Source organism: Ascaphus truei, chromosome 5 (assembly GCF_040206685.1).
Source record: "Ascaphus truei isolate aAscTru1 chromosome 5, aAscTru1.hap1, whole genome shotgun sequence".
In the NCBI taxonomy this organism is placed as follows: Eukaryota; Metazoa; Chordata; class Amphibia; order Anura; family Ascaphidae; genus Ascaphus; species Ascaphus truei.
Genome location: NC_134487.1, coordinates 127,926,637 through 127,952,378, shown reverse-complemented (window position 1 = coordinate 127,952,378; position 25,742 = coordinate 127,926,637). Strand labels below are relative to the sequence as shown.

The 25,742-nt window shown below is 43.0% G+C and overlaps 1 protein-coding gene across 3 annotated transcripts in view; it reads left to right on the top strand.

The window, feature by feature from the left end:
* Positions 1–15,861: 15,861 nt before the first annotated feature.
* The window catches only part of GAS2L3 (growth arrest specific 2 like 3), a 30,676-nt gene continuing 20,795 nt past the window's right edge, over positions 15,862–25,742 (top strand). Inside the window, exon 1 of one of the 3 annotated variants that reach the window (XM_075600680.1) lies at positions 15,862–16,003. The gene's annotated coding sequence lies outside the window, so the exon portion shown is untranslated. Of the gene's footprint in view, positions 16,274–25,742 lie in introns of all 3 variants that reach the window. The other 2 variants (XM_075600682.1, XM_075600683.1) reach the window with 2 other exon arrangements.

The window sequence follows — 25,742 nt, the reverse complement described above, 5'->3', positions numbered from 1 at the left end:
CTTTGCATACACAGCTGCACATTACTATGGAAGCTGCACATTTCCCCAGCATCCTGTTCTCATAACAACATGACATCACATCTGGCTGTAAGCTATATATGTGAACATCTATCTCAGAGATAATAGAAAGGAAAGTACCACAGGTGGCATCAAACGTGGGAACTGGCCTGAAGGGAGTTATTCTCCCCCAAAAACGTTTCCCCCTTGTTTCCTGCATTTGTGTAAGGGAGTCAAGGGGTTAAAACTCCCTTTACAGGGCAGGAAACTGCACGGGTGTTTGATTTCATACCTGAACTGGGAGGTGTGCACAATAAAATCCTGATTGAACAGGTAGAAAAGGCTGCTTTGCCCTGTCCCTGTTTGGAGTCTGTTAGGAGGATCACAGACAGAGCTCCCGCCCAGACCAGAAGGTTTTTCCTGACAACCGTGAGGAACCCACAGCCTCACCCAGCAGAGAAGCCTGTTCCAGAGAAGGGCAAAAAGACTTCCTGGGAGCAGCAGGACCTCAAACCTGCGCTGGAGAAATCGGAGACACCGAATCAGCAACAATGTCAGATAAGACTTTCACTATTGTTCTATGTCTTTCTAAATACTGTTTTGTATGTTTTGGGCTGGGAACCAGGTTAGTTGGCCAGCACCGATAGAAAGGGCTGGAGTAATGTTTATTTAGTCTCCTAACATGGAGTAGGTATTTATTTTTATTATTTTGTGTTTTTCCTTAAAGGGGCAGTAGCCCTATTGTTTGGTTGCTGTTTTGTGGTTAATAAACCAATCCAGTTAAGTGGAACCCTCTGTCTATGCGTCTAATTGCCTTCGCCTACGGGCCGCTCCGTTACAAATAGTTTTTTCTCTCTTCCCCTTTTTCGTCCCTCCTATTTTTTCAGCTGTTCAGCTACAGCCGCTTGGATACTTTCCACTTTTGGACATATCCGGTGTCTTTTAACTATGGATAGCATCCTTACTTTTGCTGCTCAATTTAGGATATTGTATTTGTTGCATTCCACTAATGCATGATAGACTGAAAGGCAGCCATTACGTGAACCCAGGGAGCATGATCTTTGCCAATCGATCAGCAGCTTAGGTAATTACTTTTCCTTAAAAAGGTAATAAAAGTGTGTATATGTGTATATATATATAACCCTTTAAAGCATCCTTTTGAAGAGAACAGAAGCGCATATGTCAATTTTCATATGAAAGAGTGGAGAGAACACAAAAATAATGCAACAGTGTGATTCAATTACGTAATTATCAGTAGACAAAAGACATGCTGTAGGCACTCACAGAATGGGAGCCGTTTTGGATAAATGAAAGTAGTGGTATTAATATTGGGAAGTTGTAATCAGGGAAGTAGTCACATAAGAGAGAGAGAGAGAGAGAATACCGACAACATAATATTATAATACAAAACTGTAAGTATGAGAGAGAATAAAATCAGTGCACTCACAAACTGCAAACAGTTCATAAGCATTTGGAGCTCAGAGGCAAAGCGTTTTCGAAATTCCTCACATTGCTTCCCTGAGGAAGCTCATATTGTTGAGTGTAAAGCAGCGTAGGGTGGTGCCTAGCTACACAAATGTTGCAGTCCCCTGCACCTTCTATACCTCTGAGGTATCCGCTCAACAACAAGCTGATCATCGCGTCATAGACCTGGGGAATCCCGAAGTGAGATACACGAGCTGAGAGAGCACATCCTTTACATCTTGGAAGCCGGCATCAGAGGCCTCCTCCAGCGGATGTGCGCCGCCTGAGAGACTGGACCCGGCTACATGCATGATCGGGACGCCGTTTACTTCAGACCCAGGGTGGTCAAAACTGCTGTTTATTTCTTTGGAGCATGTGAGTTGAATGAGCTCACTACTCAAACTATTTTAACATATAAAGCTGTATTATACTATGTCCACCTCTTCTTTTCTATGATTTGGAGAGTTCCAGTGATACTAAATCCATCTAGATCTACACCAGATTGAATCTGAAGACGCCTGACTAATTTCACTAGTATGTGAGTGGGCACTCAAAGATTTAATCAATCCCCACATTTTGAATTTTGCAGATTTGAACTATGTATATTTGTTTCTATTTTCTAAGATTGCAGGGAGTTCTTGCGCTTTGAAGTTCTTTGACGCCAATAATCACTGGGAAATATTTGCCAATTAATCTGAATAAGATTGTCTCATGCAACAGAAGGCAGCCACACCCAATGTCTGAAAAACTAATCCAACACTTACCTGCATCTGATGTATACATACCTCAAAAGAAAAAGAAGCGCTAATTCTAAGGTGATGTGTGCACTAATGTCTGTAAAATACCTCATACCCTAACAATTAGTAGGAATATAGGGGCAGCCTATGATATGACTCTGACCACCTAGTCAGAGATGGGTGAACATGTGAAAAAAATGTATATCACTGGCACCTATAAATGCATGTAAAATGAATAAATAATAAAAAATTGTATACAACCCGGACTGGTGTAGATATCTGGAACCCGGGATGATGATATCATACACATGGAAAATAAAAAGAAATACAAAACATAGCGTAATACTGCAAAATACAACAAAATACATAACAAAATAAATGTGTTTTTACTTTTGAAGTACACCTGTTATTTTGTTGTATTTTGCAGTATTACGCTATGTTTTGTATTTCTTTTTATTTTCCATGTGTATGATATCATCATCCCGGGTTCCAGATATCTACACCAGTCCGGGTTGTATACAATTTTTTATTATTTATTCATTTTACATGCATTTATAGGCGCCAGTAATATACATTTTTTTCTGATGTACACATACCGTCATACAGGAATCATACAACCCTGGAAGGGCTGCTGTCCTGTTTACATTTAGTAGCATGAGGATTCTCCACAGAGAATCTAAAAAAAATCATAGATCATAGAAAGCATAGCCTGGCTTTTAGAATCATGGGTACCACCAACGCAGCCTCTTTCCATACCCGTGGCCCATACACTCCAGATTGTATTAACATCAAAGACCACAGTGGGATCCTCTACAGGTAAGCAGGAGGGTATAGTTGCCGCTGAATACCACAATGCAGGGGGCATACTTTAAGCACAATGGCTAGAACCACAGGTAGGCCCACACGTGCTTATTTTCCACTTGCTGATTTTGCATGGTATTTAGGGACTTCGGGCAATCTTCTCCCTTGCTGAGGAATAGGGAAACCAAAAAAAACAAAACCCGTGAGGAGAGAGCTTACCCCTCTGACCAGTAGGACTGAAATAACTGCTGTGAGGAGGAGAGCAGGGAGCCTTGTAGGGGATGATGGAGCCTGATTCGTTGAAAGTTTTGTCCGACACCCAACTGGGCGGTGCTTAATTCCCATTCATTGGTACTGCCATTGGAGGGACGTAGAGAGAAACAATCATTCTGGAGGAGTTTGTCTCTTTATCACTTCTAATATACATATATACAACAGAGAAAAAAGGCTCCACCCAAACTGCACTCATGCCTAGATTTGAGATATGATTGTAACCAAAAAATTACAATTTTTAATATTATACCAATTAAAATAAAATAAGGATAACGTAGTGCAAAAGGTACATTTAAAATCAAATGAGTACATAGGAATCAATAGTTCCTTAATTAATAGTAGTCTGTTAGTACGGGAGAATCAATTCATGATTAAAAACAGTCTATTGGTACTAGGGAGTCAATAAATTATTCACTCTGTAATAATAAAAACTTAATAGTAGCTGTTACCTTTTTATTTATTAGTTGTGTATAGGTCAGTTCTCATAAGACTGGCACTTAAACCAGGGGTGTTCAACTCCAGTGTTCATGCCCCCCAACCTGTCAGATTTTAAGGATATCCCAGCATCAGCAAAGGTGACTTAATTAGTGGCACTGATTATCTGATTATGTGCTGAAGCAGAGATATCCGGAAATCCTGACCTCTTGAGGAGGGTAGGGGGGACTTGAGCATTGCTGAATTTAAGGACATAAAAGGTAATGACGCTATGTACACTAGTGTGACCCTCCCTACCTGGTGCTAAATATCTCACTCCTCAGTAATAGTATTGTTGCTTGCGTAGTGTGGCAGGACGTCCTCGCGGCGGGGTCAGTAAGACGCTAGACACGATGGGAAACTTTAAACTGTAGTGGTTTATTAGCCACAACCAAAATAAGTACGAGTGCACTGTCCCTTTAAGAAATTACTTTCTTGAAATTAAAGCCTATTCCCGTTAGGGAAACTAACTCACTTCTTGAGCCCTTACTAACAGGGCAGCCAGCTAATCTGGTTATGCTGAAAACATATGCTACACAAAGGATAACCAATAAGTATAAGAATAAAGTCTTATCTGTTTTGCAGCTCCAGTAGCAAACAGGAACACGGTTCCGGGGAGCAGGCTGTGTCCAGCTCACAGCAATCTTTATCTTTATCCTGGGTTGGGGTCCCAGCTGGTCCCAGCAGCATAGCTCCTCGCAGGACTGGGGGACCAGAGCAACAGCTACGGCTTCCCAAGCTGGGAGAAGTCTCTCCACCCTCACGTGGAAAAACAAGCTCACCTTGTGTGAGCAACTTCCTGCTTTTTAAAGCACTTGTTTCACTGATGAGTTCAGCCCCTGTTTAATCAGTCTTCAGCTGTGCTTTCTCTGTCTGAGGAGATTAACACTCTGTGAACTGGCTGCAGCATCTCTCCATTCACTGTTCCTGCCTACTGAGTCAGTGACTCTGTCACAGTAGCTAAATAATATTCAAAAGGATCCCTCAAGTCTGTGATATTAATTGTAGCAAAGGTAGCCCAAGAACCACTGTTGTCCCTTTAGTGTGGAAGCTAGAATTGGTTCTGTTAAGCAGTGGTTTCAGAAGAAAGAATCCTCATGAATTGGTTTCGTAATGAGATGAGGAAAATAATCAGTCTGATTACGAAGGTGTTGTCCTTACTGTTGATCAGTATTTGTCTCACCATTGATGTTTTTATTAGTTATGTTACCGAGTTCAGAGCCGGTTTGAAATGTAGCGGCGTTCATTGCCGGGGGAGAGGACGGAATTTCCACAGCTTTCCTTTCAAAATCCGTTCCGCTGTGTAAAATCCGTCGACGGATTGTTGCAGTTTCCACCTGTGTGGATTAATCCATTGGATTAAATCCACGGATTCCGCAACCCATTGGACTATTTTTATCAATCCAATCCGTGGATTCCGCAACCCATTAGAGGATTTTTACCAATCCAATCCGCGGATTCCGCAATCCATTAGAGGATTTTTACCAATCCAATCAATGGGTTTTGCAAGCAACTGGTGCATTTTAAGAATCCATTCCGTGGATTGGATTCTTAAAATCCACCAGTTGCTTGCAAACTCCGCAGATTGTATTGGTAACAATCCTTTCAGTGGATTGCGGAATACGCTGATTGGATTGGTAAAAATAGTCCAATGGATTGTGGAATCCATGGATTGGACCGTCGATGATAAAAAAAAAACCCGGAAAAGACAAATCCCCCTCTTTGAGACTGATTCGAGGAAATCCACGGACCAAACGGAACCGGCCAATCCAATGTGGATCCAAATCCGCTAAAAAAATTTGCCCATCTCTACCTCTTACCTGCTTTGGCATCTCCTCCTGCTCCTCATCTCAACGACGTCCTGTTCTCACGGAGACATGACGCAGAAGAGATTCCGGATAGAAGTAAGGGAGTTACAAGTGGCTCTGCGATCTCCCCTGGCAATTGGCAATCAGTTTGACTGCTTTGGGAAAGAGCGTAGGGCCTCCGTAAGTGAGGCTTGGTGCGATGTATTCAGAGGGAACCATAGATCTAAACATTGCTTAGCAGCAAGGACAGAATTCCTGTTGATCACGCCTACCAGAATTGTTAATAGCTGATGTTACCGTACCTCCATTAGTCAGTAGTTTTGATCAACAGTATTGCAAAGGAAAACCTCATGGTAAAAAAAAATGTACTGAGCATAGTAGTGAAGTGAATTGGGATATTTTGGGATTAGGGGAAAAAAAGAGAGAAAAATGAAAGAGATAGTTACTTTAGTAGAGGTATTAAATATATAAATAATACAAATAAAGCTGGTGTGAGCCTGAACATCTACCCAGCGGCGGATTTCCAGATCAGCCAGCCCTAGGCATTTACCTGGTGCTGCCTCCTCCGTGCTGCCGCCCTCCGTCTTCTTCGGAATCACAGCGTCATTCAGGCTACGTGACACAGTGTCTCGTTGCCATGGCAACACAACGTCATTTGACGCCGCGATGTCACGTTGCCACGGCAACGAGACACCGTTTGACGTCCCAGCGTCATTTGACGCTGCAGAAAGAAGGCGGAGGCAGCAGGAAGGTGGAGGTAGCTGCAGGTAAGGAACTTACCACCAGGCCCGAGAGTGCAGCTCCTGTTTACGGGGGGCGGCAAATGTTGTTGCCCTAGGTCCGGACCTAATCGGGAATCCGCCACTGATTTACCCTTTATATTCAGTGCTAAAGTAGCAAAATCACTCCTGCTGCCCTGCTTAAGGGGCTTAAAGCAGCAATCCAAGCAGCCCTTTTCCCCACCACATCCTGCGGGCCAATAGGAAGCCGTGATGTCATCCGGTGCGGCTTCGTATCAGCACACGTGACGTGGGAGCTTTAAACTTTGCCGAGATATCGGCACCCCCTAAGGAGGCAAGTATCTCAGGAAACAGGGGGTCCCTGGAGCTGAAATGAATAGGGTCCAGATCGGGAGACCCCCAGCTTCAATCCCATGTTAAAATGCATTATCACTCTCCAGCACTCAGTACTACTGTATATAATTTCTGCAATAGCACATTGCTTCAATAGTATCAGTGCTACAGTGACACATTGCTCCTGCTGCCTAGCTCAAAAGCTTTCTGCTTTAACAGTGTGCTCAGAGCTCGTACGTTGGGGGACGAGAGAGAACGCTGTAACACGTGGCTGCAAGTCAATGCAATCCTTGCCGTTCTTCTCACACAGAAAAGAAATGCGGGGTATAGAAGTATGAGGATAAAATACAAACAGATTCTTGGGAATAGAGGAAGCTTTTAAAGCAGGAAAGGACGAATCTGTAGTGGCAGAGTGATATATTACACTGACGTTCAGAGGCAGCAGCGCAAGAAGGAAGTGGGTGTGGGTGTTCAGCCAAGGTTGTGGCTAAAGGGAATGTATGCAGTGAAGTAGTGGAAGGGAGTCTGCATGATCAGATGTACAGTAAGTACAGTAATAGGACGGTGTAGAGTTCTACTGTAAATGTGAACTAAACTACCAGGCTCTGTGAAAAGAGATAGGTAAGGAAAGGCCTAACTGCTTGGAGTCTAAACTGCAGAAATAAAGAGGATTAGTGGGAGGAAGAGAAGGGGGGAGTGGAAAATAAATGAAATGATATGGACTTTAGAAAGTTGCAAATTTGAAACAGAAGTTAGAAAAAGAACAGTGAATATAATTATAAATGGTGGGATTTAAAGCTGCAGTTCAAGCAATATCCTGCATGTGTTTTTTGTTTTAAATAAATCAGTTCTGAAGTAAGAAAAAATACATTTAGCATTTTCTGTTTTAAAAAAAACAACGTTGAAAGACTAATTTTCTTGTATTCTATTTTAACAAGCATGCTTGTTCCTATAGCAACCATTTACATTCCCCATATTTAAAGATGTCGCCAAACTTTGACGATCAATAGACGGAGAACGAATTGACCGACAGCTATGCAGTTCTTTAGGTAAGTAGAGATTGCCCACATAAAACTATTGAAGTTAAAAAAAAAACCTAAAAAAAAAAAAAAAAACGGGCGCTTGAACTGCAGCTTTAATATATTTCCTTGCTGAAGGCTCTCCTGTTTTCTGTCTCTTTAACCACACAAATCCAGGTAAATCAACCATTAAATGATTGAGTTCTTATCGTCTTTGATTACACCTCTCATCAGTTCTTATTGTATAGTAACGTGTTATTACTAGTTTGAAATGCAATCTGTTATAGCTTTCTCTACCACCAACACTTTTACTGTAAGTGTGTACTTAACCTGCCTAGGTACCATTTATATGCTTCTCTTTTTACAGCTCACGATCACAAATGGCTTGATTTAGAAGTTCTAAATATCTTTATTCTGTTTGGTTATATCAGATCAGTTACCACACATTATAAATATTAACATTATTTTTAGTAAGCAGCTGTATATAACTTTGTATTTGCGCGAGTCTTTTTCTTTCAAATATCAACATATAGGCACAGATCCACAAAGCTCCGTTATTGACTTAAGGAGGCGTTAACAAATCGTTAAGTGCTAACGGGTATCTGTAAAGCTCACTAACGCAGTGCTAAGCGCTGTCACTAACGGACGTTAGTGCTAATGGGAGGAGAGAGACCAGTTTTACTAGAGTCCCAAGTGCTATATACAGATGTAGCAAGAGTTAAAGTGTTCAGGGCCGTGGCCGCTTGCAGTGGTCGTGGCACCAAAGGATTAATGCTGCAGGAGTCCCATTGAGAAATATGGACCCCCACCCCCTCCGCCGCGCAATTGCGGCAGACACTGTCCCCAGCACCGCTGACTTTTGCTTGTTCATCTGCGGCGCTGGGGACAGTAAGTCTTATTACATCTGTACATCCTGCCCAAACACCGCTTCAGACTACATGTGGACTGGAGCACACCTGGGATATTACATGGGACACCAGTGAAATAGGGCTCTCTTTGATTATGGGCAAATTTTCTCTTTGGACAATTTGATGAAAAAGGTGTTTCTGGTTAAAGCATTTCAGTTCTTTTGTAGTGTTCAGGGGTCTTCTTCTGAGGGCAGAAGAGAACAATTGATAGATTCCTTGGAATGGGTATGTGATTGTGTGTATGTAGCTAATTTCATGGACCATAGAATAGTCAATTCTCTCCTATTCCATAACAATAGAGAACAACTAAATGTAATACTGGCAGATACTGTATATACCTCAAGCTCCCAAGGTGGATATTTTTGCACTAAATCACCATAATATCATTGGTTAGAATATGCATCATCCTATATGGCAATGTACCATGGTACACTACTTTATGGTAATGCAGTTTGCTTGATACATGGCTCCTGCATTAACGACATTTTAATTAAATATTTTTCACTATGCTGAACTTCATGGGCGGCACAAGTTACACTCCACAGACCTGGGAAACTGTCCAACATCCTGACACATAGATCTTCATGAGATGATCACCTACTGACTCGGAAATGTGTTGTAGAAATGAACGGATTTAATCTTTGGATTTGCCTTATTCCACCAGAGTTAGCAAACTTCAACTGTTTGTAATAAACACCCACGTGTAAAAAGCAGCCGTAAACTAACTATAGTGACATGTCTATAATAATGTTTTTCCTCTTAAATAGAGCTACAGTGTAGGCAGAAATTTCCAGGCACCCGTCTCTGCCGATAAAAACAGAAAAGACACAGCGCACAACGCTCATACAGTAGTGCATTAAACAATATATTGACATCAACAATAGGGTAAGGTGAGTAATATGCGTACATCAAAATAATTGAACATAAGCAGTTAGGGATAATGTTACCCAACGCCTCAGGAAACCGGAACAAGTGTCCTCACAAGGGTTTTGGCGCTGATATCTCGGATGCAGGATCCTAGTAGTAGAAAGGTAAGTAGGAAGCCTCTACGAAATTCTTTATCCCCAGAGCACGAGTCCAACGTCTGCTGCTGTTGCATACAGTTCTTTGCCAGAGCAAAGCTCCACACCGGCTGGGTTCTCTCACTCCCCTCCGAGCAAAGCACTTCCGGGTCGATGACGTCACCGCGGGGGAAATGGCTGGTAATGGCGCCGTGCAGACTCGATCAACTCGCGTGGTGGGGTAGTAGTTAGAGGTAGAGTTCTTGACCAATCATCCAACGCGTTTCGAAACCCGTGGGTTTCTTCATCAGGTCAAGAACTCTACCTCTAACTACTACCCCACCACGCGAGTTGATCGAGTCTGCACGGCGCCATTACCAGCCATTTCCCCCGCGGTGACGTCATCGACCCGGAAGTGCTTTGCACGGAGGGGAGTGAGAGAACCCAGCCGGTGTGGAGCTTTGCTCTGGCAAAGAACTGTATGCAACAGCAGCAGACGTTGGACTCGTGCTCTGGGGATAAAGAATTTCGTAGAGGCTTCCTACTTACCTTTCTACTACTAGGATCCTGCATCCGAGATATCAGCGCCAAAACCCTTGTGAGGACACTTGTTCCGGTTTCCTGAGGCGTTGGGTAACATTATCCCTAACTGCTTATGTTCAATTATTTTGATGTACGCATATTACTCACCTTACCCTATTGTTGATGTCAATATATTGTTTAATGCACTATGAGCGTTGTGCGCTGTGTCTTTTCTGTTTTTATCTGCTAGCTTAGGGGGTCCCTGAGCCCCCCCTCCATCGCAGCTGCAGACGCTCTATTCAAGGTCACGTAATTTTATATATCATATTTAATCACTAATTATCACGTCACTTCAATAGTAGTTGCGCACTATATATTTTCTTTTCACCCGTCTCTGCCACTTGCAGTCTGCAATCTAATTTTGGTGTGTAAGGCATATGGGAAAAAAGTGTCTGTAACCGTGTTATACACCTCCCCAAAAACATAGGGGGAAAAAAAAGTAGAAGCAGAAATCTATAAATAGCATAGAAATGGAAAGACAAAATTGTTGCAACATGAGAAAATACGTTGTAGGCCCTGTGCTTTTTTCTTTCTACATGGCTGGCAAACAGAGGGTTCCTGGAAATGTGCACTGGCATGTTCCTACATGGGGGAAATTGAGATTTAAATCTCCCACATCATGTAGGCCAATGTGTTGTGGATTTCTATTGGCTTGGATTTAAATAGTACTGGTGGCACCTTTTCCGATAGGTATCTTAGGAACCAGTGGGTCAATGGAGCTGAACTTAACACAGTTCAGCTCGAACGATCCCCTGCTTCTCATCCATTAACATTGAGTGCCATTGTCCCAGTGCTCGTGGTCAATGTGACCCCTCCGTCACTGATGACAGAAAGGTAGGAGTTATCCCCCTTCTGTTTGGTCATAGGAGCCCAGGACGCGATAGCTCCAAAGGCATCAAGCACTGTTTTGGTTCCTCAGCTACTACGGGATGGGTAACAGAGCCCATGAGTTACGAGAGGTAACTCTGAATGCATTACTTCCTGGTAAAACATTTGATAAATAAATAAATTATGTAGTAGCTATGTCCCAGGGCATGCAAATAGTTCAATATTGGCTAAAAACTGTAGTATAAGGGATTCTTTATTGAGTATAATGCATGTGTCCAGATGAAATGCAGTAGGACAAAATCCAGAGGTAGTGTATCCAGTAGCCTACAATGGCTACAACAGAGTATAGGTAAGTGTAACGGACGTGCTCGCCACAAACCAGGACCGGACCGCAGGGCTGAGGTGGGGATAGAGAAACACCAACCTGGAGACCGTGAAGCCGGGTCCGGATTGCGGATTCCGTCGTCATGGGTAGCCGGGTCGGGTAGTTGGAGAGAGTAAATGAAGTCCAGGCTGGGGTCCAGGCAGGCATCACAGGATCGATGGTCGGGGTCACTGGCTGAGGTCGGCAGCAGGGAAGGCATTAGTGTAGGGGCAACAGCCCAATGAAACCTCTTGAAGGAGGAAACTTCAAAGCAGGAATGGCCACCAGAACAGTGAAGCTATAGCATAGGAGATCCAGTGCAGGAGCTTTAGCACGGGACTGATGGTCGGGGTCACAGGCTGGGATCAAGGCAGGGAAGGCTTCAGCAAATGAGCTTCAGCACAAATGAAGGCCTCCGGAACAGAGCAGCTACAGCGCAGGGGATCCAGCGCAGATGCTTCAGCACATGAAACGCCTCTGGAACAGGAAACAGGGAAGCTTCAGCGTAGAAGCTTCTGAAAGATCTTCAGGAAACAGAGAAGCTTCAGCACAGGAGCTTCAGCACAGGAATAGCCTCTGGATAGAAGAGGCTTCAGGAAACAGGAAGCTTCAGCACAGGGGCTTCAGCACAAGAAGGCCAAGACAGGCCAAGCAGAGGTGCTTGTAACAAGCACAGGTTACACAAGAAAGTCTTCAAGGAATTCAAGAATTATGCTCAGCCCTTTCCTGGTGGATGGGCTGACCCTAAATAGCACGGACAGCCTATATAGGCAGAGGTGCACAGAAGGTAGCAACAAGGCAACTGGAGTGTGAGTTCAGAAACAGCTGATCCCAATTGCTCAGTTCAGGAAGAGATTTGCCTGGAACCTCTATAGCCATGTAAGGGTGAGTTCCAGCCAACCCAGGACCGGAACACTTACAGTAAGCCAGCAGGATATTAGATTGTATAGAGAGGGATATTAGTAGCTGGAAGATAGGGGTGGTAATACCACTTTATAGATCATTAGTGAGACCTCACCACCTGTGTTGAATTTTGAAAAAAACATAAATACATTGTGCAAAAAATAACTACTAAAATGGTGCACGATGTACACCAGGGGTGCTCAACTCCAGCCCTCAGGCCCCCTCCCAACAGGTCAGGTTTTAAGGATATCACAGCTTCAACACAGGTGGTGCAGTCAAAGATTGAGCTACCTGTGCTGAAGCAGGGATACCCTGAAAATCTGACCTGTGGGGGGATTTTGAGGGCTGGAGTTGAGCACCCCTGATGTACAGCATAAGACTACAGGACCTTAATATTTACAGCTTACAGGATTGAAGGGTGAGGGGGAATTTGATAGAAACGATCAAATATATAAAGGGATTCAACAAAGTACAGGTGGGAAGGATATTCCAAAGAAAGAGGAGTGCTAGAACAAGAGGTCATTCTCTGAAGCTGGTGGGTGGGTGGCTAAGGGGGAATTTGAGGAAGTACATTACAGAAAGTGTGGTGGATTTGTGGAATATATATACCAAAAGAAAAATAACTCAGTTCTAATATCACTCGTTTACCTAGTTGTGTAAATACCCTCCCAGTAGAGGTGGAAGGGGCTAATACAATAAAAAAATTGGGACAGACATAAGGCTATCCTAAACAGGAAATAAGGCCAATGATCTGATAGGGTCTGACAGAACAATCGGAAGACTACAGTAGGTGGGACCAGTGGTTTTTATAGTCACGGGGACTTCAGGACCAGTTAGGACCTCGATGGCTGGAATAGCAGGAAAGGCAAGGGTTGTTGGGGTCACGGGCTGGGGTCAGTGGCAGGCGGCAAGCAGGATCATCGGGGTCACAGGCAGGGTTCGTTGGCAGATGGCCAGCAGGATCATTGGGGTCCAGGTAGGGGTCGGTGGCAGGCAGCAAGCAGGATCGTCGGGGTCCAGGCAAAGGTCGGCAACAGGAAGGAAGGAGCATGAACTGGGCATGGGAGCAGGAACTGGGACAAAGGACATACAAGCAGGAAACCGAAAGGGGACAAGCCAGAACATAGGCAAGGACCTTTAATAAGTATCAGGACCACACGGAGCAGAAGCATGGGCATAAGGAGTCAGGACACAAAACAAAAGGCAAGGGAGGAACAGGAAAGGAAACTAAAAGGACAGACGACAGGAGCACCAAGATGAGACAGACAGAGGAACCCCAGAGCAGACAGAAACAACAGCACACCCAGCGGACAGACAAAGGCACTGTGGCTGTGAGCAGGATGTCTAGGAAGACTCTGACTCTGACTGCTGTCAAATTCTATATTTCTGTAGGGTGAAAATGCTGGACAGAAATAGAGAAAACTAGCCCCTTGTTTACATTTTCAAAATGTTCCGGTTTATTATCCCACATTGTTTGGGGTACCTGATAAGTAAAGTGTATGTGGATTTCCACGCTTGCGCTGTCCGATAAATCTGTAGTGAACTGCAAATCTCTTGCTGCCGTCCGCAAGGAGAACTCCACAATCTTCTAGAACTGTGAGCCCCTCTAAGGGAACTCACAATGCGACAGAAACTACCAGAAAAGTGCACTGAGATGTAGTATATAATGTGTATTAAAAATGTCCCACGACAGGACAATACATAAACATATCAATGGTGAAATACATAACAATGAAACAAAATATGGCATGTAACAATATACTAAAACTTACAACTAGCTATGATTGGTGAGGGTGATGACTGGGAGATCTGGAAATGCAACTGAGAAGATGGTATTGCTGATCCGGACCTGTAGAGCTCCGTCAGCTGAGAGGGCACCTGACAAAGCATGCAGTGCAAAATGCATAAAGGGCACGAGGGGCTGTTACGTGAGTTTCCATTGATATAGCGGTAGATCGGTAGGAGAGAGGAACACAGCTGACGGAGCTCTACGGGTCCGGACCTGCAATACCATCTTCTCCTCGGCTGCATATCCAGATCTCCCGGTCATCACCCACAACAATCATAGCTAGCTGTAAGTTTTAATATATTGCTACGTCATATTTTGTTTAATTGTTATGTATTTCACCATTGATATGTTTATGTATTGTCCTGTCGTGGGACCTTTTTTATACACATTATATACTGCATCTCAGTGTGATTTTCGTTTTCTTTTCGTACCTGGTAAGTTATTACAACATATCTGGTATAGGGTTTTGAATAAAATATTATGTTCTCAGGGCCGGCTTGTAATTTGGCGAGGCTCGCGCCGGGGAAGAGCGCGGGGCCTCTCACCTTCTCTCTGGAATCTCCTTCTGCTCATCTCTGCGACGTCGTTGCAATGTGTCGCCGCGTTGACGTGGCAATCAAAAGATGCAGGAGGTGAAGCCGGAGAGAAGGTAAGAGGCAGTTAGAGGCGCCGTGCTCTCCCTGGCAGTCAGTTTAAATGTTGTGGGGAAGAGTGCAGGACCTCAAAGTGCAGGGCTCGCTGCGACTGCACACATGGACCCGCCATCAAGCCGGCCCTGGTAAAATTCTTAGAGCAGCCGTCCTTTGTCGTTCTCCAAAATATTGCTGCCTCTTTTACATTGGATCCTGGTTCAGCATTTAAGAAATGTGTAGCATTAAGTTAAGACAAACGTAGGAGCGACAGATCACTGACAAATCTCAGCAATTTTCGGCAAGCCTCGTTTATTTTAGCATTAGAAACTTCTTGAGGGTTATGTAGCAATGTCTCCTGGCTCCAAAACCGTGTCACCAAATGTATTAAAGATAAAAGTCCTCCAGTTTTATAGCTTTTGACTTGTATCCCCATAGGCTTCAACTATTTCTCACATATTTATTGTAGGCCCCTGGAGGTCAATATCTCTGGAGTGACAATTATGATTTGCACGGATTAAGCTGCGTTCCCGATGGCGCTAACCTCGCTCATGCTTGAGAGCGGTGACGTCACCAACTGTCTAAGCATGAGCGCCGGGTGTCCTGTATATTTTGCAAGCGCGCGCGTGGGGACATTGGCGGCATGTTGAGGGCGCTTCAAAGTCACTTTTTTTTTGTCTCATCAAGCGCCAAGCTTGGGAGAGCGTGCGTGCCCGCGAACGAGCGGGGACTTCCACATAAAGACTACAATAAGTAAAAGCGGCAAGAGCCGAGGGCACAGCACGCTCAGCGCCAGCGGAGACGCAGCCTTAGGAACTCCGTGTTTAACAGACATTTGAAAAGTAAGCACCTAAAGTTTCTGGTCTTCACCGTGTATTACTTGCTAATAAATCATTGTGACAGGAGGGGAGTTTGAAGTGACTGCCCTAGAAATAAAAAGAAGAAACTATGTACTCTTTTTTTTTTTTAACATAAGATAAATGAAGCACTCATCAGGGCTATTGTGCGCTTCTGTAACAGTGGACATGACATAACTGGAAATAACATGTTCTGCTGCCACTGCTCCCAGTCCCAGCCCGGTTCCTGCACTGGGTGCCGGCGGCAGCTGCGGTGGGACAGTATGCCTCTGCCTCTGATTAGTCGTCTATCTCTGCTCTATTTCGAATTGTCCAATCAGAATCAAGGGAGTAGCTAGGGGCGGTGCCGGCGGTTTGTCCGAACCGGAGAGGCGGTGGGAGTGTCGGGCACTGCGCGGCGGGACCTCAGTGCGGTTATATCTATTGATTTATATACCCTCCGCCGTCAAAAGGAGCAGCACGAAAAGAGCCCCACACAGTACGTGCTGGGCGCCGAGTGAGTAACTGATATCCCAGGCTGTGTTAAACCTTGCGCTCACGCTGTGCAAGGACGGCGCCTTTTCTGTGTAATCACATTCCATTTCGTGACTTGCATTATCCGAGTCCCGTGGCTGTGTGACTCTAACTGTGATATATCCGTGCCAGCTGTGATTGATAACGCTCACAGAGGCGCACCGCGCTGTGATTGGTCAATAGCCTTCCACCCGGGGTTTTGGTTGGTCAGTGGAGCTGTCAGTCACAAGCGGTTCGGAGCTGAGTGCTTGCAGTGAGTACCTGGGGAATGTGTTAGTAATAGTTTGTGTGCAGGGCATGCTGCCGGCTCAGTCCTCGTGCGCTGGAAGTGCTTCCCCTGCATTGTCTGTTACAGCTTCACCTACAGTCACTACCTGCTGCTCCTGCACAATACTGTACATACTCAAACAGGAGCAGGGCATTGTCATTTGCTTCTCTCCCTGAGCTGGACTGTCCATGCTGTTCTAAAACTGGTCTCCACGTTTGAGATTTGTTGTGTCTGTGAAGGGTCTGAAATTGCTATAAAACATAGGCATGAGCTTTTGAGAAATAAATATCATACATGTTCCTGTCTTGCTGAAGGGCTGTTAACTTTACTAAAACTGATACTAATGCCACGCAGCATCTTCCTTTTGTACAGTATGTCTAACCGTGACTTGTTAAGTAGGTGGATGTATTGTTTATGCATTTCTCACACTTAATGGTACCTCTCCGGAAACTTCCGGGATAGTGTTGAGTGAGTGTAAAAAAAGTAAATTCTGTTCACACTGTCAATATGTTCTGAATATGACACGTGGACAGTGTTAGTGATGCCACCAAGTTTCTAAGTGATTTTAATTTTTTTTTTAATTTTTATTACTTTTTAAAGAGTTAGTCCAATCTGTGCAGGACTTATAAAAAATAATAATAATAATAATAAAAAAATATATATATATATAAGTGTAGCCTTTGATTACCCTTATTGTCAACAAATTATCTAAGATGCCAATCGATTTGTTCTCCAATGATCAATCAGCAAAAATCCTGCTTCACAGGGTTCAGTAAATGGCCACCTTTCAGTTTCAATCATTCAGTCAGTGTAACTCAGCAGTTACAATGTATTCTTATATTAGTACGGTAACATCTATTGTTACAGTTTGCAGCTAAAACTACTGGGAATATTTACTGAGCCATCTGTGCTGGGGGATAAGTAAACTAACCATTTGCCAACAGCTCAATTCACTTCAGGAACACACTTACTATTCATTAGGAGGTACAGTATTAAATTAAATTAATTTAATTGCAATTTATTTTAGCTTCAAAAACTCAAATTTATTTGGGTCTTGGCAGTTTTGGGTTATATTGAGGGGATTGCTAGAATGTGCACAAATCAACCCTGAACAATAACTTGAAAAATAATCACTATTTTAACATTTGGTGTATGTTTTAAGGGAGAAGAATAGGGCTTGTGCAAGGTGACAAGTCAAAAACTCTGACAAATATTCTGCATATTGTCCCCCAACAAAACTACAGCCACCACTTCTGATCTCTTCTGTTACATTCCCCAAATTATGTATTTCTAGTAGCTCTGTTATTGCATTGTGCTACTTCGTCACGTTGGCCTAACAAAAGACAATAACACCCGTTCTGTTGCAATGTCTTTCTACCTGTTTGGAATGCCACATTCCAATAGGAAACTTTGCGTATTATTCTCGTTTTGAAGGGTGTCCTAAAAGGGATGTTGTTGCAGTGTTTCCACCCCGTAACCATTCCACTATATCATCTCGCACACTATATGTACTATGGATTTCACTACACTGAACAGATAATTGTCACTGCGTCTTTAAAGGACATTCCAAGCAATATATATGTTTTATTAAATCGGTATGAAGCAGGGGTTCGCTGGGGCTGAGCCATGTTCATTTCAGCTTCGGGGCCCCCCTACTCCCAGAAATATTTGCCTCTGCAGGGGGTGCTGGTGCTCTATGATTCTTAAAAATTCCACGGCACACGGAGAACACCGTGGTGCCTATTGGCTCCCGTGCTGCGAGCGAGTTAAACTTTCATATTGTTTACTCGTCCGGGGATGCTACCGGGTGCAGCGACTTAGGTAAGGTAGTCCGTGGAGCTTAAATTACTGTGGTTCAGCTCTGGAGAACCCCTGTTTCATACTTAGAAAAAGATGTAAAAAAATATACCTAGACAGAGCCACACCTTTTTAATGTACATTACCCCTTGAAAGCGTGTCCCCGTCTCCGTTTCAAAAACCGCATGACCGCCTAGCACAAAAACTGAGAAATAGGTGCTATACTGTACATCCTTTTTCCAATACAAATTCGGTCGATCCTGAAGTTGGAAGCTGTAAATTGCTATAATCAGTGTTGTATGGAAGTCCGCAGTTCTCTATTGTGGCATTGTGCAGTTTATTTATGAATAATGATTTTGCACATTTCTGAATGGTGATATGACATTTTCTAGCACATATTTAATCCAGATGTGCATGGTGCCTATTTTAGTATTACTGCACATTTCCAATTAGCAAAACCTTCTGGCATTGGTAGAGTGGGCCATATACAAGTTTAGGAATCATCAAATGGCAGGTGAGTTCTCTATGAGTGTTCAGGCTTTTTTTCCTGAGTGGGTTTTACCTACTCCATGTGAGTGGGCATTGGACATGCCCTTTGTCCTGTCATCTGGGTTCTTTAGCACGTTACCTTTTAGGTTTGAGCACTTTGTTTATTATTTAGACCCACCCTTTTTTGTCTTTTGTTTTTCGTCAGTCTATTCTTAATATTACCAACGCTTCCGGTAGGAATCAACTGGCTTTGTATTAAGTGGTTGGTTGGTCTAAACTGGCCACTTACAAGAGCACTCGGATGGGAGCCCTAGTGTTGGTCACAGGCTAGTCTCCTTTTTGTGTATCCTAACTCCAATTTCATGAAGGGCACTAGCGCATCAGAGGCCTATGTGTTATTTATATTAACTATTAGGACTCCTGAACATAACATCTGAGTATAATTACAGTATTATTATTATTTTTTTTTTAAGGTTTATATTCATAATCTGTATAATAAATGTGAAGGCGCACAAGTTGCCATGCAAGTTGCTTAACTGCTTGGTGCCTGTAATGTATGTACAGAAATGTTTGACAAATGAATGGCTAACCTCTTCACATTTCACATCACTATAGAGAAAGCTCTGTTTCAAAAATGTCATGAACCAAAGAGTTATAAAGAGCAAGAATTATTTGGCAGTATGAAACAGCATTTTGTAGATGTGACATTCAAGATGTAAAACGTTCCCATCAGTGGAAATTCATGTGGGCTGTCTTGATGTAAACTGAATGAAGTCATTGGGAGGGGTCACATAGTGCCAAATTTCTTGCATTCTTATATCACAGACTGGCATTGTTGGGTGTAAGGAGAGACCGTACACGTTTTGCCAGCTGTCTGTAGTTTTTTTTTTCTAATTGATCTCCCATGTTGCAAATCCAAAGAACTACTCTTGCTCAGCCATTGATAAAGATAGTGGTGATGGATCAAGGGTCATACCGGAAAAATCATAATCAAAATAGGGAACGGGTACTCCAATGTTGCACTCCTCATCTGAAGTAATGAGTAATTTAAATCTTTAATAAATTCCTCATTAAAATCGATGAATTGAAAAGGAAAATACTCACATAGTAATATATACAACATCACTTAAAATAAGTTCAAGACGGGGCCCAAAATAATCAAGTAGTTAGATATTAAAAATAGTGGCTATAGGCAATTTAATACTAGTGTTCACAACAATTAGTGACACCTGAACTCGTAACTCCATATTAACATGGGAAGCCTAAAGATATTCAAATATACTAATTGTGGTACTCTGTAGGAGTGAACTCCAATCAGGTCATAGTATTAATTGATTGAAAATATTCTTAAAATAAAGATCGGTGAACTCTACTTCAGTAATTAAGTGTAATAATAAGAGCAATACCAACTATCCTCTCAGAAAAAGTACATCTATGATAGTGAAATAGGTAATGGAAGACCAGTCCTGATTAAAATATTCCCCCTTTTGTTGTTCCTGGAATCAGAGGTTATAAGCTCAGACAGACATAAGGCTACACAGAACAGTATTTAGCAACATTCTGTAGCCGTAGGATAGCTGTTGGTTCAGCAAAAGTTCACAGCTGTGGTGCTAGAGTGAGCTAGAATACTGTAGGTATTTTCGTTATTGCCTCTTACCCAGGAAATGACTGTCTCTAGGAAGTAAAATAAACAGTGTGCCCATTCCAAGCTTAAACTAATAATACAGCACGGTATTAAATGAAGCTGGAATGGGTATAGTCTGCATCTAACGCGCTTGCTAATGTAAAGTAATAAGGGGCCCTAAACGGATGAAACGGACCTTCTCGGATTAGAGTGGACGTCGCAATGATTTAATTCACGTGACCTGGTGCACATTTCGCATCACAACGCCGCTTTCCTGTAGGTACCTATCTCCCATGTTAGTTTGTTAATGACTGCTAATATATTAATATGTTAGTAAGTATTTACTAATTGGGCTTTAGAATATGGAAGTGTTTCAATTCTGGACCAAACTCTGGCCTAGATTCATTAAAGGTCGTTGAATAAAAAGAAAATGGCTTTCTCAGTATTTAACGCCTATTTTATTTAACGTCCTATATACTAACGTCATATCACAATCGTTAAAGAAGTGACAAGGGGCTTTTCATCGCAGAGATATGTTATTGTTATTTTTAACAGCAGCATATGCAAATGAGGAATGAACAGTTGCTTATGTACATGCTACTCACTAAACTCTGACACCTGGCGATATCAGGCTACCTTAAAAGAATAACACACATTTTTATCAATGGCCGTAGGTTGGTATTAATCCTATCTTGCCTATGTATATAATGGCCACAATAGACATAGGCAAGATAAGACTAACCGAACTAGAATATGTGATACAAATATATATTAAAATTCTAAATGTGTGAATATGCAAAAATGGAGCTTTAAAAAAATAAATCTTCATAAAATCATTACTTTCTCATTATTAAAAACGTACAATCTTGGTGTAAAATACAAGTTTGCAACTGCATGTTTTCCTTATGTGTCTCGCAACATCATTGCTTCGTCGGATGAGGCGTCACTCCCCTCTTCTCTGGCTTCCACCCTTCTCACAGCTAAGTTTAAGGGTCACTTCTCCTCACTAATTCTCCTGGATCTCTCTGAGGCCTTCAACGCTGTTGATCACGACACACTCTCCATCCATTGGCCTCCATGACGCAGCCCTTTCCTGGTTTATTTCCTACCTATCCAACTGCTCCTTCAGTGTTTCCTTCTCTAGTGTCTCCTCCTCCTCCTCACTCCTTCTTTCTGTTGGGGTCCCACAAGGCTCTGTCCTTGGCCCCCTGCTCTTCTCACTCCTATACTTCTTCTCTTGGTGAACTAATACAATCTTTTGGCTTTCCGTATCATCATGACACACAAAATTACTGTTCTTTCCCTGACGTCCCCTGTCTACAGTCTCCTCCTGAATGTTCAACTATTATCTGAAGCTTAACATATCCAAAACAGAACTAATACTCTTTCTCACTCCCAAATTCTCCCTCACTGTCAATACCAAAATCAACACACTAAACGCGCACATTCAGTCCCTCACTAAGTCTTGTCAGCTCCACCTCTGAAATATCACTAGAATACATCTTTTTCTTACTCCATGATGCAACTAAAATCCTAATTCACTCTCATCTTGTACTGCCTTGATTACAGCAACCTTCGCCTAGTTGGCATTCGGCTTGTCTGCCTATCCCAACTACAATCCATCCAAAACGCTTCTGCCAGACTCATCTACCTCACTTACCGCTCCACTTCTGCTGCTACACTATACAAAGAGAGAGGAGACATGCACCCACTAATTTGGTATGTGAACTCCAGTGGCAGCTGCATCATTTACATAATTAAAATATACCTTTTTAATAATGGTGTATTCAAAATAAACAAACTAACATAAAGCACAGGTAATTGAAATTTTTAAATAAAAGCTGTAGTGTGTGTGTGTGTGTGTGTGTGTGTGTGTGTGTGTGTGTGTGTGTGTGTGTGTGTTCTTTCAAGAGTTTGAAGCGTGGCAAGATGAATACAATGTTTCACTATATGTAACAAGATCACCAATGGATCGCAATCAAGCATATAATATTTACTACTCAGTGTCACAATATTTCACTGCAATATTTTGATATAGAGAGATGTGAATTGTTATTGTTACCCACTGGTTTGCTTATTCTTCAGATAGCACACTAACCAATAATTGTTTTAAAGTTATTTAAGTAGCAAATAAAGAGATAAGCGAGTAGTCCGTTCATGAGAAGCGTGCTATAATCACAGTGTCTGTTTGTAGAGTGGATTGTGAGGAGCAGATATAATGATATTTAATCACTGCAGATGGTTGCTGTAAATCCTTTACACGTCTGGCTCCTGGATGAGCATACTGTTAATAACATGCCAAAATCAAACTCCAGCTCATTATGACCATTAGCTGACTCTCTATTGTTAGCTGAATGTCAGAGATAAATGCATGCAGCCTTTTTATTCTGAGTAGCATAGATAGTGTATGTAATTTAGGTAAATTCTGTAACTAGCTAGAGAACGCACACTGCCTGAGTCTAGTATTCCCCTGTCCGTTCCAGGCACTGATATATTATCTCTGGTGCTCAGTGCCACCATGCATCTACTGCACCCAAATTGCTGCTCTATAATTGTCAGAGAGCTGGTCATTGTGCTGATTCACAATTTCCTCAGTACAGTATTTGAACAATTTTAGCTTTTACTCCTCAGAAATAGTCATTGGTTTTAAAATGTAAAAGCTCAGTGAAAACTCACCTTTATATAAGGAAGCCTATCTGGCATAGCTTTAACATTCCCCCCCCCCCTCTCTTCACCAACCCTCTTTGGACCAGCTATGCAGCTGGACCAAACTCCATGCCATCAGACAGCACCTAACATCCACACCCCTAAACCTTTCTGGATCTGCTGTTCGACTGGACCAAACGTCATCCTGAGCCATACTCGGTCCCTCACTGAGCAGCCACGTTACCTTTTTCTTTCAGTATTGCCCCTTATTCCCTTTAGATTGTAATATATGTTTTAGAAATGTATCACCAAGCAATATGATCTAAATAAAACAACTATATTCTTTCTATTATATGAACCACAGGGTTTCCAGAATCGAGATACCATTGATGGATGCACATTGGAAGTTATTATACCCATGATGATGAATCTTGTTATATGGATGTGCAGTATCACTGTTGTTTTTTAAATAGATTCTGTTGGTTACATGTACGCTGACGTGTTGGACATTTTTTGGTGGATGTCGGTACCTCAATGCACAGTATCTGATAGATAACAGTAAGGTTTCAATATAGATTATGATGACCTGGATTAATTTGTTTTTCTTGTATATGTATCTATCAATGTAGACTCATGGTTGGTCACGTCACGCTGCTCTCACGAAATCCGCTATGGGCACGTTTCTAATTCCATGTGCTCGCGGAGTCCCAGTAAGGAGAATAATGACCGATCAGGATTAACGCAGCAGTCGTCCCTGCATCTGAATGGGACTCTCGCTGTGTGAATCCTACCCGGCTGCATCATTCTCATCATTCTATAAGAGACGAGCATTGAGAGTAGACAGAATCGGTCTGTGGTGCCAGTATCTCCACCATGTTTAAATATCACGGCCCACGTAACCGAGACATTTAAACAAGACGGAGCGATACCGGCACCCCATACTGGGGCCTGTAACTCGGGAAGCAGGGGGTCCCTGAGGCTGAAATTAATGCGATTCAGCTCCGGAGACCACCTGCTTCAAAACTGTTGTTAAAATGAAATGAAGGGGTTAGGAGTATATTAACGTGCAGAGACTGTGTATATTGTTTTGAGCCGACAAGCAACTTAGCTGGCGGCTACTGTTAGAGAGGGCTGCATCTACTATGTAGTTAGACTCCTATGAAGGAGTAGGTGTTATTTTTATGATTTCTTTTGACTTAAAGGGACGATGGGCATGTTGGTGTATAAGTTAAACCTGTAAATAAACCCAGTGTAGAGAAATACAATGTTTCTGGCCTTAATCTGGGACTAAAAGATACTGCGACGTGATGCAGAGATACATACACAAAAAATTAAATAAAAAGTAGCGCAATCTCCATAGCATAACTCTAAAGAAATGGGGGATTTATTGTAAAAAAGAGAAGCATGGTCACATGAACCTGCACTCACAAGAGGGTAAAAGAACACAGGCACATAAGAGAAATCTCTATGAGGAGACGTCACCAAGGGGAGTGAGGAGTCCAGGAACATACAGCTGGGCACTTTGGAACCGGATCGTAGCATCCACCAGCTCCTGTAATAGTAGCTGTTCCAAGCAGCTCCCTTGTCTTGCTGCATGCGACGTGTGGAAATCAGCTGTGCTCACAATTGGCTGTTTGGCTTTGCAAAGGAAACCAGACCTCCTCTCGTGGGTCCGTAGCGTGAAGATGTCACCAAACATCGGTTTGGTACGTCATCACGCTGCGTAGCCAAGTAGGCTCCGTTTGTAGGTATCTTTGTGGTTTGCTATACCACTAAAAAAAGCTGCAGTGCGCTCCAAGGGATTCGCTTGTCAGGAACAGGAGTTCTTTTCCCTGGACTATTGTAACGATCGTGCTCGCCACAAACCGGGACCGGACTGCGGGGCTGAGGTGGGGATGTGAAAACACCGACCTTAGGCCACGGAGTCAGGTCCGGAGTGCGTATTCCGTGGCCAAACGCAGCGGGGTCAGGGTTGGAGAAGACAGGGTAATCCGTAGACAAGCAGGGGTCAGGGTTGGAGAAGGCAGGGTTAACATTATCCAGGCTGGGGTCAAGGCAGACGACACAGGAGCGATGGTCATGGATGCACGCAGGGTTCGGCAACAGGAAGGCAGGTGCATAGCGCTTCAGCGTAGAAGCTGCAGCGTAGGAATGGCCTCTGCGAGAAGAACGGGAGTTGGCCATGATGAAGGCCTCTGCAAGGGGGATATGCAGACAGGCCACGGAAACAACAATGCAGAACTCTGCACAAGGAATATGCAGTCAGGCCTCAGGAACAACGAAGCAAGTGCTGGGAACTCCAGCACTTCAGCACGGGAAAAAGGCACGGCTAAGGCAAGGGTGTTTTGTGGCAAACACAGTTACCTCCCAAGTAGAACTTGGTTTATGCTTAGCAACTTCTTGGGGGGAAGAGCTGACTCTATATAGCACACCTAGCGAATAGGGACAGAGCTGCACAGGAGGCATGCAGACTGCAGTGATTGCAGGAGCAGGGACGGTTTGTCTGGAAACTCCATAGCTCTGTAAGGAATGCGTTCTAGCCAAACCCAGGGGCGGATTCCTTACAACTATCTTGTGGAACTGATTGGACCTATTTGGGTTATATTTAGGGACTTTAACTATTCTCTGTATAGCAATTTGTGTTTGTCAGCACTGTGATTATTAGGCATTGCCATTTGATTATCACTAGTTCACTTTATAGTTACATCACTTTATTTCACTTATCACACAACTTTTATACATTGTCACAAACACTTAATATTAACTGGCACCTTTTTTAGAGCTACTTTTGTATGTGTGTGTGTGTGTGTGTATATGTATATACTGTAATATATAATCCATTAGATGCTTAAACATAGAAGATTTCTTCATTGATGTAAGCTGTAAAATGAATACTAT